This window comes from Myotis daubentonii, chromosome 9 (genome assembly GCF_963259705.1).
Source record: "Myotis daubentonii chromosome 9, mMyoDau2.1, whole genome shotgun sequence".
Lineage (NCBI taxonomy): Eukaryota > Metazoa > Chordata > Mammalia > Chiroptera > Vespertilionidae > Myotis > Myotis daubentonii.
The window spans coordinates 16576270-16588931 of record NC_081848.1 but is presented as its reverse complement, the minus strand read 5'-3'; the positions used below and the strand labels follow the sequence as shown (position 1 = coordinate 16588931).

Sequence of the window (12662 nt, the reverse complement as noted above, 5' to 3'; positions counted from 1 at the left end):
GATGGTTTTAAGCTATAAATCTGGTAGTGGTATGGGGTGGGAGTGTCTTCCTTCTTCTTGATAGTTTATGTAGCTTTTATCGATTGCAGCTGTTCTGCCACATGCCTTATCTCCGTATTTTGGTTTTGTGGTATTTTTTTTCTATTTTTGTTTTGTTTCTTTTCATTGAATTTTTATAACTTGCCAGGAAGTTACTATTTGCACAATTTGTGTGGATGGGTTGCTTGTTTTATGCATCTCTATGTCAAGGGTGAGAAGCTTTCAGTGTTGTTTCAATCCCACATGTGAAATGGCCTGACATTCCAGCTCCATACCTGTCTGAGTAGAGTATGGAAAATAAATAGAAGCAATTGAATAAAACCATTCCAAGAATGGAACAAATGACCTAACTTAAAGAGGCAATGAGGTCTCTATATGGTCCTTTTCAATCACTGGTTAATCAGAAAATTGGAAGAAAGTTTCAAAAATTAGTGAATAGTTAGATTAAGATGAGTATTATTCCCTGATTTTATGATAAAATGCCCAAGACGAAATACTCCACTGCAATTGCTGCACAGCTCTCCAAGCTGCATTCTCGGGGATTTAGAGGAGAACAGAATTTGAAGAGCCCATCTCTGTGGATGAAAAGTGTAGTGTTCGCCATTTAGTGTGAAGCTGGGTAGTAATGTAAGTGTGACTGGTAACGAAGAGAACCCAAAAATATGACCTATTCTATAGCTATTTGAATCTCCACCAATACATAGAGAGAGATTATATATCAGAATTTTCTTCATCTATTCCTTCAAATTCAAAATCTGGTTTGTCTCTATCTCTAATAATCTGTATTTGTTCTCAGTCACATCCCTTCAGTATTCAGACTGGAGCTGTTGTATTAGCAGGTCAATTAAGGAGGCAAAGCAAGCCAACAAAAATGAGTGCATAGGAAGTTTTAAAAAGAGGTTGAACAAATATAGACATCACAACTGCATCCACATTCTCATAGGAAACAGTATTGGGGATCTGAACTGGATCCCTGTGTGCCTGTTATTACAGAGTCATCTGTAGAAGAATTTAGTTTCATAGCATAAATCTAACAGCCATCTCTGTTCCTAGACATCACCATGAGGATTTAAACAGGGTTTAAAGTGGGAATGTGGAGGAGAATCCAAGATGGCAGACAGAGTAGGTGGAAGCTACACTCATTTCCTCCTAGGACCAAACAGGAATTACAATTAAATTATAGAACAATCATACTGAATAACCAACTGAAGACTAGCTGAATAAAAAGTCTTATAACCAAGAATTTATACAGAAGAAGTCACATTGAAACTGCTCCTAACAAATTGTCCAGGAGCAGGCACAGGCAGTGTCAGCCATTGGCCTGCATCAGAGTCCCTCCCAAAAGACCCAGAACCAACAGACAACATCAGGCAGGATACAATAAGCTTCACAAGTGGCATGTGCAAAGGGAGGTCTCAGCAGGCACCAAAACCTGCTGAGGCAAATTCTGCTTCATGTGCTCAGCACCTACATAGCAACTCACAAGTCATGGTCAGGGTTGAGCCTCAAAGTCAGCCAGTCTGATGGTCAATCTCAGGCACAAAAGGGCCAATAGAAATCAAAACTCAATTACAACAGGAGGGTCCATATAATCCGCACAAGGGACATTCCTAGAGCACCCAGCTCAGGTGATCAAGAAAACTGCACCAATGGACTACACAGGACACTTTACTATGTAAGGCCACCCCACGAAGACAAGGAGGCAACTGAAGTAGGGAAACAAAGAAACAGGCCCCAAATGAAAGAACAGAAGAAATATCCAGGAAAATTTCCAACAATTTATCAGATTTAGAATTCAAAGTAATGGTTATAAGGATGCTCAACAGCATGAAAAAGGACCAAAAACAAAACAAAACAAAACAAAAACAAAAACAAAAAAACCCACATAAAAAAGGACTAGTCAGAAACGAAGAATACAATATCTGAAATGAAGAGTATACTGGAAGGAATAAATAATATGCTGGATAAAGCACAGAACTGAATCAGTGATTTAGAAGACAAGATTAAAAAACAACACCCAATCAGAACAAAAAAACAAAACAAAAAAGAATTTTGAAAAATGAGAATAGTTTAAGGGACCTTTGAAACAACATGAAGTGTAACAACATCCACATCATAGGCAGATGGGATGCAATTGGTGGGGGAGGGGGGCACCATCGCCCCACGATTGCCCTGCAGAGAGAGGCCCAGGCCACCCTCTGCGCAGCAATCCATTGCGGAGACCCGGCTGAGTGAGCTGGGCCTCCCTCTGCTGGGTGATCAATCTGCCCCACATACCACCACCACCCCCCCCCCACCCCCCCGCAATAGATCGCCCCACAGAGGGAGGCTCAGGCCACTGGCCAGCGATGCTGTGGCGGGTGTGTGGGGCCGGCCAGCGATTGCCCCACAGAGGGAGACCTAGGCCAGCCAAGCAATCGCACCCCACGCCGCTTGCCCGCAGAGGGCGGCAACCGGTGGAGGAGGGGGGCGGCCAGCACCACACAGATGGCAAGCAGTGGCAGCGGCTGGGGCAGGGGCAAGACCAGCTGCCCGCAGCCTGGGGAAGGAAAGCCCCAATAGGCCCTGATTGCCAGCCAGGCCTAGGGACCCTACCCAAAATCAACAAGAAACCAGTGGCCTTAAATGACACACTAGATCAAATGGATTTAGTTGATATCTTCAGAGCATTTCACCATAAAGCAGCAGAATATATATTCTTTTTACGTGCATATAGAATATTATCCAGGATAGACTACATTTTAGGACACAAAAGAAGCCTTAATAAATTTAAGAAGACTGAACTTATATCAAGCATCTTCTCTTACTATAATACTATGAAACTAGAAGTTAATTATAAGAAAAAACTGAAAAATACACAACACATGGAAGCTAAATAATATGGTACTAAACAATGAATGGATTAATGAGATCAAGAAAGAAATCAAAAGGTACCTTGAAACAAATGAAAATGAGAACACAATCCAAAATCTATGAAACACAGTGAAAACAGTCTTAAGAGGGAAATTCATAGCATTACAGGCCTATCTCAAGAAACAAGAAAAATCGCAAATAAACAATCTAACTTGCCTGGCCAATGTAGCTCAGTGGTTGAATGACCTATGAACCAGGAGGTCATGGTCCGATTCCCAGTCATGGCACATGGCTGGATTGTGGACTGGATCTCCAGCAGTATGGGGTGTGCAAGAGGCAGTTGATCAATGATTCTCTCTCATAATTTGATGTTTCTGTCTCTCCCTTTCCCTTCTTCTCTGAAATCAATGAAGATATATTTTTAAAAATCAAACTTTAAATGTAAAGGAACTTGAAAAAGAACAATCAAAGCCCAAAGTGAGTAGAAGCACTAATAAAGATCATAAGAGAAATGAATGAAATAGGGACTAAAAATAGAATACAATTGATCAAAGAAACCAAGACCTAGTTCTTTGAAAAAATAAATCAGATTGACAAACCTTTGAGCAGTCTCATCAAGAAAAAAAAGAGAGAGAACCCAAATAAGTAAAATCAGAAATTAAAGAGGAAAAGTACTACAGAAATACAAAGGACTGTAAGAAAATATTACGGACAACTGTATGCCAACAAATTGGACAACCTGGAAGAAATTGATAAATTCCTAGAAACATACAATCTTCCAAAAATGAATCAGAAAGAACCAGAGAATCTAAATAGATTACAACTAGTGAAATCTAAGCAGTAATCCAAAACTCTACCCTAGCAAGTTTGGCTCAGTAGATAGAGCATCAGCCCATGGACTGAAGGGTTCTGGGTTCAATGCCAATCAAGGACATGTACCTTGGTTACAGGCTCGATCACTGGCCCTGGTTGGGGCTCGTGTAGGAGGCACACAACCGATGTGTCTCTTACATTGATGTTTTTCTATGTGTGTGTGTCTCCCCCTCCTTTCCACTCTCTCTCTCTCTCTCAAAATTAATGAAAAAATATCCTCAGGTGAGGATTAACAACATCAACAATGAAAAAAATCTCCCAATAAACAAAAGTCCTGGACTATATGGCTTCACAGGTGAATTTTATTAAACATTCAAATAAAAACTAACATCTATCCTTCTCAAATTACTCCAAAACATTCAAGAGGAAGTAAGACTGCCAAGGTCATTTTATGAAACCAGATAAAAACACTACAAAGAAAGAAAACTATAGGTCAATATATTTGAGGATACTAAAAAACTCAAAAAAATATTATCAAACCACATCCAGTAATACATTAAAAAGATGATACACCGTGATCATATGGGATTTATTCTCAGGATGCAAGGTTGGTACAATATCCACAAATCAATTAATGTAAGACACCACATAAACAAAATTAAGGGTAAATATATGATCATATTGATAAATGCAGAAAAAGTATTTAACAAAATTCAGTACCTATTTATGAAAAAACTCTCAGCAATGTGAGAATAGAGGGAAGATACATCAATGTAATAAAGGCCATATATGACAAATGCTCAGCCAGAATTATCCTATCTAATAATAGATAAACATGGTAATTAACCGTACCTCTGACATGCTTCCCATTGGCTAATCAGGGCAATATGCAAATTAACTGCCAACCAAGATGGCGGTCGGCAGCCAAAACCGGTTTGGCTCAGTGGATAGAGCGTCGGCCTGTGGATTGAAGGGTCCCAGGTTCGATTCCGGTCAAGGGCATGTACCTGGGTTGCGGGCACATCCCCAGTAGGGATGTGCAGGAGGCAGCTGATCGATGTTTCTCTCTCATCGATGTTTCTAACTCTCTATCTCTCTCCCTTCCTCTCTGTAAAAAATCAATAAAATATATTAAAAAAAAAAAAGATGGCGGTCGGCAGCAGGCAGCTGAAGCAAACAGGAGGTTTGGTTGCCCCGGCGATGGAGGAAGCCAAGGTTCCCCGCCTGCCACTGCTGGCCTCTGAGCTGCACTCCAAGAAACAATGTTGCAATTATAGAAGCTAAACAAACCCCAGAAACCTGCTTTCAGCCAGCTGGGCCTCAGAGCTGGAGTTGCCATAGTGTTTCAATTATAGAAGCCAAACAAACCCAGATACCTGCTTTCAGCAGCCGAGGTCTCAGAGCTGGAGCTGAGCCTCAGAGCTAAAGCTGGCTCTCAGCTCCAGTGACAGCCATAGAAGGTAAATAAATCCAAGAATAAAAAATAAAAAGAAAAAAAGGAGAGGTTGGGAGCTTCAGTCACCCACCAGCCTGAAAACAGCCCTCAGCCCCTCACCCAGACTGGCCAGGCACCCCAGTGGGGACCCCCACTCTGAAGAGTGTGGGACCAGCTGCAAACAGCCATCATCCCCTCATCCAGGCTGGCCAGGCACCCAAGCAGGACCCCCACCCTGATCCGGGACACCTCTCAGAGCAAACCAGCCAGCCCCCACCCATGCACCAGGCCTCTATCCTATATAGTAAAAGGGTAATATGCAAACTGGCCCTAACAGCAGAACGACTGGGAATGACTGGTCACTATGACATACACTGACCACCGGGGGCAGACGCTCAATGCAGGAGCTGCCCTCTGGTGGTCAGGGCGCTCTCACATGGGAGGAGCTCTGCTCAGCCACAAGCCAGGCTGATGGCTGCCAGTACAGCGGTGGTGGTGGGAGCGTCTCCTGCCTCTTCAGCAGCACTAAGGATGTCCGACTGCAGTTTAGGCCTGCTCCCTGCTGGCAAGTGGACATCTCCCGAGGGCTGCCGGACTGCCAGAGGGATGTCTGATTGCCATCTTAGGCCCAATCCCCTGGGAGCAGGCCTAAGCCAGCAGGTGGTCATCCCCCGAGGGGTCCCAGACTGTGAGAGGGCACAGGCCGGGCTGAGGGACGCCCCCCACCAGAGTGCACAAATTTTTGTGTACCGGGCCTCTAGTATTTAATAGGCAAAAATGACAAGCATTTCCCTACAATCAGGAACAAGATAGGGATGTCCATTTTCAACAATCTAATTCAACATAATATTCAAAATCCTAGCCACAGCAATCAGACAATAAGCAGAAGAAATAAAAGTCATCTAAATTGGAAAGGAACAAGTAAAACTGTTGTTATTTGCAGATAACCAGTGGAGGAGTTATCTCTATACTGTATCTAGAGAACCTTAAGGATTTCAATAAAAATCTACTAGAATTGATAAATAAATTCAGTGAAGCAGCAAGACACAAAAATATTCAGAAATCAGTTGCATTTTTATACACCGATAATAGACTATTAGAAAGAGAAACTAAGAAAGCAATTCTATCGGCAACCGCCTCAAAAAATACCTATAAATGAATTTAACCAAGGATGTTAAAATTATAAAATTATAAAATACTGAAGAAATTGAAGAAGCTACAAATGAGTGGAGACATATACTGTGTTCATGTATAGGAAGAATTAACATTATTAAAATGCCCATACTACCCAAAGCAATCTGTAAGTTTAGTGCAATTCCTATCAAGATACCAATGGCATATTTCACAGAATTAGGACAAATATTCCAAAAATTTATATGGAACCACAAAAGACCCCAAATGGTCAGAGCAATCATGAAAAAGAAGAGCAAAGTTGGAAGAATCATACTACTGTATATCAAACTATACTACCATGCCATAGTAATCAAAACATCATGGTGCTGGCATAAAAACACATATGAATCAATGGAACAAAATAGGGAACCCAGAAATAAACCCATGTCTATGTGTTCAGTTAATATTTGATAAATGAGGTAAAAACATACAAAAGTATATTAAAAAAATAGTGTTGGGGAAATTGGACAGATACATGCAAAAAAAAATGAGACTAGACTATCTTCTTATACCATATCTATATATATAAAAGCCTAAGGGACCATTAGGACAGAACAACCAGAATGACCAGAACGACTGGTCAACCAGTCGCTATGGTGTGCACTGACCAGCAGGGGGCAGACACTCAAGGCAGGAGCTGCCCCCTGGTGGTCAGTGTGCTCCCACAGGGTGAGCACCACTCAGCCTGCAGCCAGGCTCACAGCTGGTGAGCACAGCTGCGGCAGCAGGAGCCTCTCTTGACTCTGTGGCAGCACTACCGAGCAGCTGCAGCAGGCGCGTGGGCCGGGATGAGCACGAGCGGCGTGGCTCCTGGCTTCAGTTCTGGCTCCTTCCTGGCCACCTGCTGCTTGGCACACTGCTACATCCCCCGAGGGATCCCGAATTGTGAGAGGCACAGGCTGGGCTGAGGGACAACCACCCCCCTCCCCACCCCAGTGCACAAATTTCATGCACCAGGCCTCTAGAAAATAAATAGACAGGTACTGGCTAGGACAATGGTTGGCAAACTCATTAGTCAACAGAGCCAAATATCAACAGTACAATGATTGAAATTTCTTTTGAGAGCCAAATTTTTTAAACTTAAACTATATAGGTAGGTACATTGTTATTAACTTAACTAGGGTACTCCTAAGGCTTTGGAAGAGCCACACTCAAGGGGCCAAAGAGCCGCATGTGGCTCGCAAGCCACAGTTTGCCGACCATGGGGCTAGGATATGAAGAAAAGGGAACCCTGCTGCACTGTTGGTGTGAATGCAGACTAATGCAGCCTCTGTGGAAAGCAGTATGGAGTTACCTCAAAAAATTAAAAATGGAACTGCCTTATGACACAACAATTACACTTTTGGGAATATATCTTATGAAACCGAAACAATAATTCTGAAGAATTTATACACTCCTATGTTCAGTGCAGTGTTATTTACAAGAGCCCAAATTGGGAAGCAGCCCAAGTGTCTAGCAGAGGATGAGTGGATAAAATGCTGTGGCAAATTTACAGAATGGAATACTACTATGCAGTGAAAAAGAAGGAACTCTTACCCTTTGTAACAGCATGGATTGACCCAGAGAGCATCATGCTAAGTGAAATAAGCCAGTCAGAGAAAGACAAGTACCATATGATTTCACTCATATGTGGAATCTAATGAACTAAATAAACTAACAAAATAGAAACAGATTCATAGATAGAAAACAGACTGACAGCTGATGGGAAGTGAATTTCAAGACTGGGTAAAAAAGAGAAAGGTATTAAGCAAAAAATAAACCTCAAAGATACAGATAACATTATGTAATTACCAGAGGAGAAGGGGGCATGGGGTGGGGTAGAAGAGAGTTCAGGGGAGGATAAATGGTGATAGGGCTTGACTTGGGTGGTGAATACAATATACAGATGATCTATTATAGAATTGTACACCTAAAACCTATATTATCTTATATTTCAATGTCACCCCAATAAATTCAATAAAGAAGAAAAGATAAAGTAGGAATGTGGAAACATGATTTCAAAGCCAAAAAGGAAGTTGTAAAATATTTAATTCAATCATAATATTTTACAAATCTGAAATAAACTTTTTCTAGATTTCTGGCCTACATTTGGTCTCTAGTTATATGCTCCACAGTACATTGAACTTTTACTTAATAGTACTTATTATGATTATAGTTAAAAATAAATTATCTAATAATTTGTGCAATATTTCTATCCCCAACACTCTCTATGTTCCAAAAAGGGCCTGTATCTGAATGCTTGACAGTAGGTCTTAAATCATATTTGTTTAATTTGTTGAATAAAAGCTGAACTAAGATAAATTGAGAAAAAAATTAAGTGAATGCCATAGCCCCAACACGCAACTCATTTCCAATCCCCAGTGCAGTGTTGTAGCTTGGGAATGGAGAAATAAAATGGAGAATTGAGGAAGTTTATCTGTTGCCTCAGGTTTTTCAGGAGTCTATGAAATAACAAATTTTATTCAACAAATTAAACAAAGTGTGCACAATTCATCTCATCTTAGGATGTTTACCATATGCCCAACCCCACTTATTCAATAAACATTTTTTGAGTGTCTACCAAAGTCAGACACCAAGTTCAATACTCTGGAGATACAAATAGTGAGGCAAAAATAGTGAACATGACAAACTTGTTTCTGCCATATACTTGTGCACCTATGGTTTGTCTATCAAGGGCACTGCTACCAGGTCTGCACATGGCTGGGTCCTTCCCCTCATTAACTTCATGACTTAAATGTCATCTCTTCCAATAAGATGGCCCTAACCATCCCCTAGTCACAGTCTGTCCAGCCATCATGTTGCATGTTCTCTATAAAACTTAACAATTCCAAAATTTTCCTTATTGTTTATTTGATTATACTGTAGTTTATCCCTCCCCACCAGAAATACATACATGCACCCAAACTAGACTGTGGGCTCCATGAAAGCAAGGACCCTGCATCTTGTTCTTTAAATCTTCACTGCTTCTATTAACATCTGCTCGTCCATGAATATGTGTTAAATGCAATAGTGGCTGATCACATGTGACTGTGGCCTAGAATGTGGTGTGTGGCTGGAGCACACTGAGAGGGAAAAGCAACCCAAGAGCCTAAGACTATCCCTACAAAAATTCTGACTTTTTACTACCTTCAAAGTTTTCCTCTGAAATCAGTTTGGTATACATTCCTATTCCCTTTAACATGAGATACTTTTTTTTTTTTACTCAAAAACAAAGATGCCCACTTTCACAACTTCTATTCAACACAGTACTGGAAGTAATAGCCAGAACAATTAAGCAAGAAAAAAATAAAAGTCATCCAAATTGAAAAGGAAGAAGAAAAATGACCTGCGTTTGCAGCCAACACAACTTATAAGTAGAAAACCCATGAAACACCATGGAGAAGACTGGCGGCAACCGAAAGAAAGGCCTGAAGCGCAAGAGCGCTGCTGAAGAATGTAATGTTCACGCGGTGGAAACAGTAGCAGCGGAAGGAAAAGCTGGCAGCTAAGAAAAAACTTAAAAAAGAGAGAGAGGATCTTGGTGATAAGGCTCCATTACCCAAGACCATTGACAACTAGCGAGTATATGATGAAACCACAGTAGACCCTAATGATAAAGAGGTTGCTTATGATGAAGCTACAGATGAATTTGCTTCTTATTTCAACAGACAAACTTCTCCCAAGATTCTCATTACAACATCAAATAGACCTCATGGTAGAACAGTACGACTCTATGAACAGCTTTCCACTGTTACACCAAACTCACATGTTTATTACAGAAAAGGGCTGGCTCTGAAAGGAATTATTCCACAGTGCATTTCAAGAGATTTCACAGATCTGATCGTTATTAATGAAGATCGTAAAACACCAAATGGATTAATTCTGAGTCACTTTAAAATGAGCAGGTTCCTCAGTGTATTGGAAGGCAGGTTGCCACATTCCACAATCAATGGGATTATATCTTCTTCAGATTTCACAGATACATATTCAAGAGTGAAAAGAAAGTGGGAATTCAGGAACTTGGACCACGTTTTACCTTGAAATTAAGATATCTTCAGAATGGATCCTTTGATTCTAAATATGGTGAATATGAATGGGTCCCTAAGCCCCGGGAAATGGATACAAGTAGAAGAAAATTCCACTTATAAAATACTGAAGGAACAGTATTGGATTTTGTGGAACGGGCCTATCTTGAATTTGTAACAGAAGACTCTTCAAAATGGCATTTAACGATTTCATACACCTTCTTTCGTGTCTGGACAAATTATCAAGTGCCATGAATTACCACTCACTGTTTCTGTAGAAAATACAAATAAAAGTCATTTTGGTGAAGAAAAAAAAAAGAAAACCCAAAAGATTAAACAAACAAACAAACAAAATTTCAGCATAGTTGCAAGATACAAAATCAACATACAAAAATCAGTTATATCTCCCTACACTAACAATGATCAATGCAAAAAAAAAGAAACAAAGAAAGAAACAATTCCATTTACAATAGCTCAAAAAGTATAAAATACCTAGGAATAAATTTAATCAAAGAGGCAAAAGACTTATACCCTGAAATTTACAGAACATTGCTAAAAGAGATTAAAGGAGATACAGCAAAGGTAAAGGCAACCTGTGCTCATGGGTTGGAAAACCTAATATTGTTAAAATGTCAACATTACCCAAAATAATCTATGGATTAAATTAATCTCAAACCCCAAACAGCTTTTTTTGCAGAAATAGAGAAATCTACCCTAAAAACCATGCTAAATCTCAAGGAACTCTGAATGCCAAAACAATCTTGGAAAAAAAAAAGACCAAAGTCAAAGGTCTCACACTTACTGATTTCAAAACTGGCATAAGATAGATATATAAGCCAATTAAATAAAATAGAGAGCCCAGAAATAAACCCTCACTTATATGGTCAAATAATTTTCTACAAACGTAGCAACGCCATTCAATGGGAAATGGACAGTCTTTTCAATAAATGGTTTTGGGAAAACTGGATATCCACATGCAAAAAAAAAAAAATGAAATTAGGCCATTATCTCATACCATATACAAAAATTAATGAAAAACTGATCAAAGACCTAAACTTAAGAGCTAAAACTAGAAAACATAGGGGGGATATCTTGATGGCACTGGACTAAGCAATGATTTCTTGAATATGACACCAAAAGGTGACAAAAGGAAAAATAGATAAACTAGACTACACCGAAATTAAACACTTCTGTGCATCAGAGAACACAATCAACAGAATAAAAAGGAATAAAATGCAATAAAATATTTGCAAATTTTATTCCTCAAAATGGAATAAAATATTTGCAAATTATATCTCTGTTAAGGGTTAATATTTAGAATATAAAAAGAACTCCTACAACTCAAGATTTTTTTTTAAAAAAAGGTTAAAAATTGGACAGAGGATTTGAGTAGATGTTTCTCCAAATATAATATACAAATGACCAACAAGCATATGAAGAAATGCTGAACATCGCAAATCATTAGGGAAATACAATCAATACCACAGTCAGATACCATCTCCTACTCATTAGATTGATTAGTTTTAAAGAAAAACAGAAAATAAGTGTTGGTGATAAGACAGAGAAATTGGAACCTTTGTTCACTGTTGGTGGGAATGTAAAATGGAGCCATTATGGAAAACAGTATGGTAATTCCTCAAAAAATTAAAAAATAGAATTACTTTATAATCCAGCAATCCCACTTCTGGGTATATATCCAAAATGTTGAAAACAAGGTCTTAAAGAGATATTTGCTCACACATGTTCATAACAGCATTACTCACAGTAGCCAAGATGTAGAAGCAATCCACATGTCTATTGAGGAAACGAAATGTGGTGTGTACATACAATGAAATACTATTCAGCCTTAAAAAGGAGGGAAAATCTGACACATGTTACAACATGGATGAATAGGGTGTGTAGATAATTGGGTTTTGTGATACCCCCCACCCCACTTTCTAGTTTACTACCACACAGCTGAAAATGAATTTGTAAGAGCAGCAACGTCATTTAAGGTTGGATGGTGTTTTGTCAGATGTCACTTGCAATTCTTTGAAGACTGCAGTATTGAGTATGTTATGTTGAGTGAAATTAGCCAGTCATAAAAATGTACCATATGATTCCACTTCCGTGAGGTTCCTAGAGTAGTTAATTCATGGAGATGGAAAGTAGAATGGTGTTTGCCAGGGTTGAGGAGAAGAGGAAATAGGAAGCTGTTTCATGTGTATAGAGTTTCAGTTTTGCACGATGAAAAAGTCCTGGAGACTGGCCGCACAACAATGTGAATATACTTCCCCCTATTGAACTATCTACTTAAAAATGGCTAAGATGGTAAACTATATATTATGTACACTTTACCACAATTA

General features: G+C 39.5%; 1 pseudogene; it reads left to right on the top strand.

The window, feature by feature from the left end:
* The first annotated feature begins 9687 nt into the window (after window positions 1-9687).
* LOC132242025 (ribosome production factor 1-like) lies at window positions 9688-10586 on the top strand (annotated as a pseudogene).
* Window positions 10587-12662: the final 2076 nt, after the last annotated feature.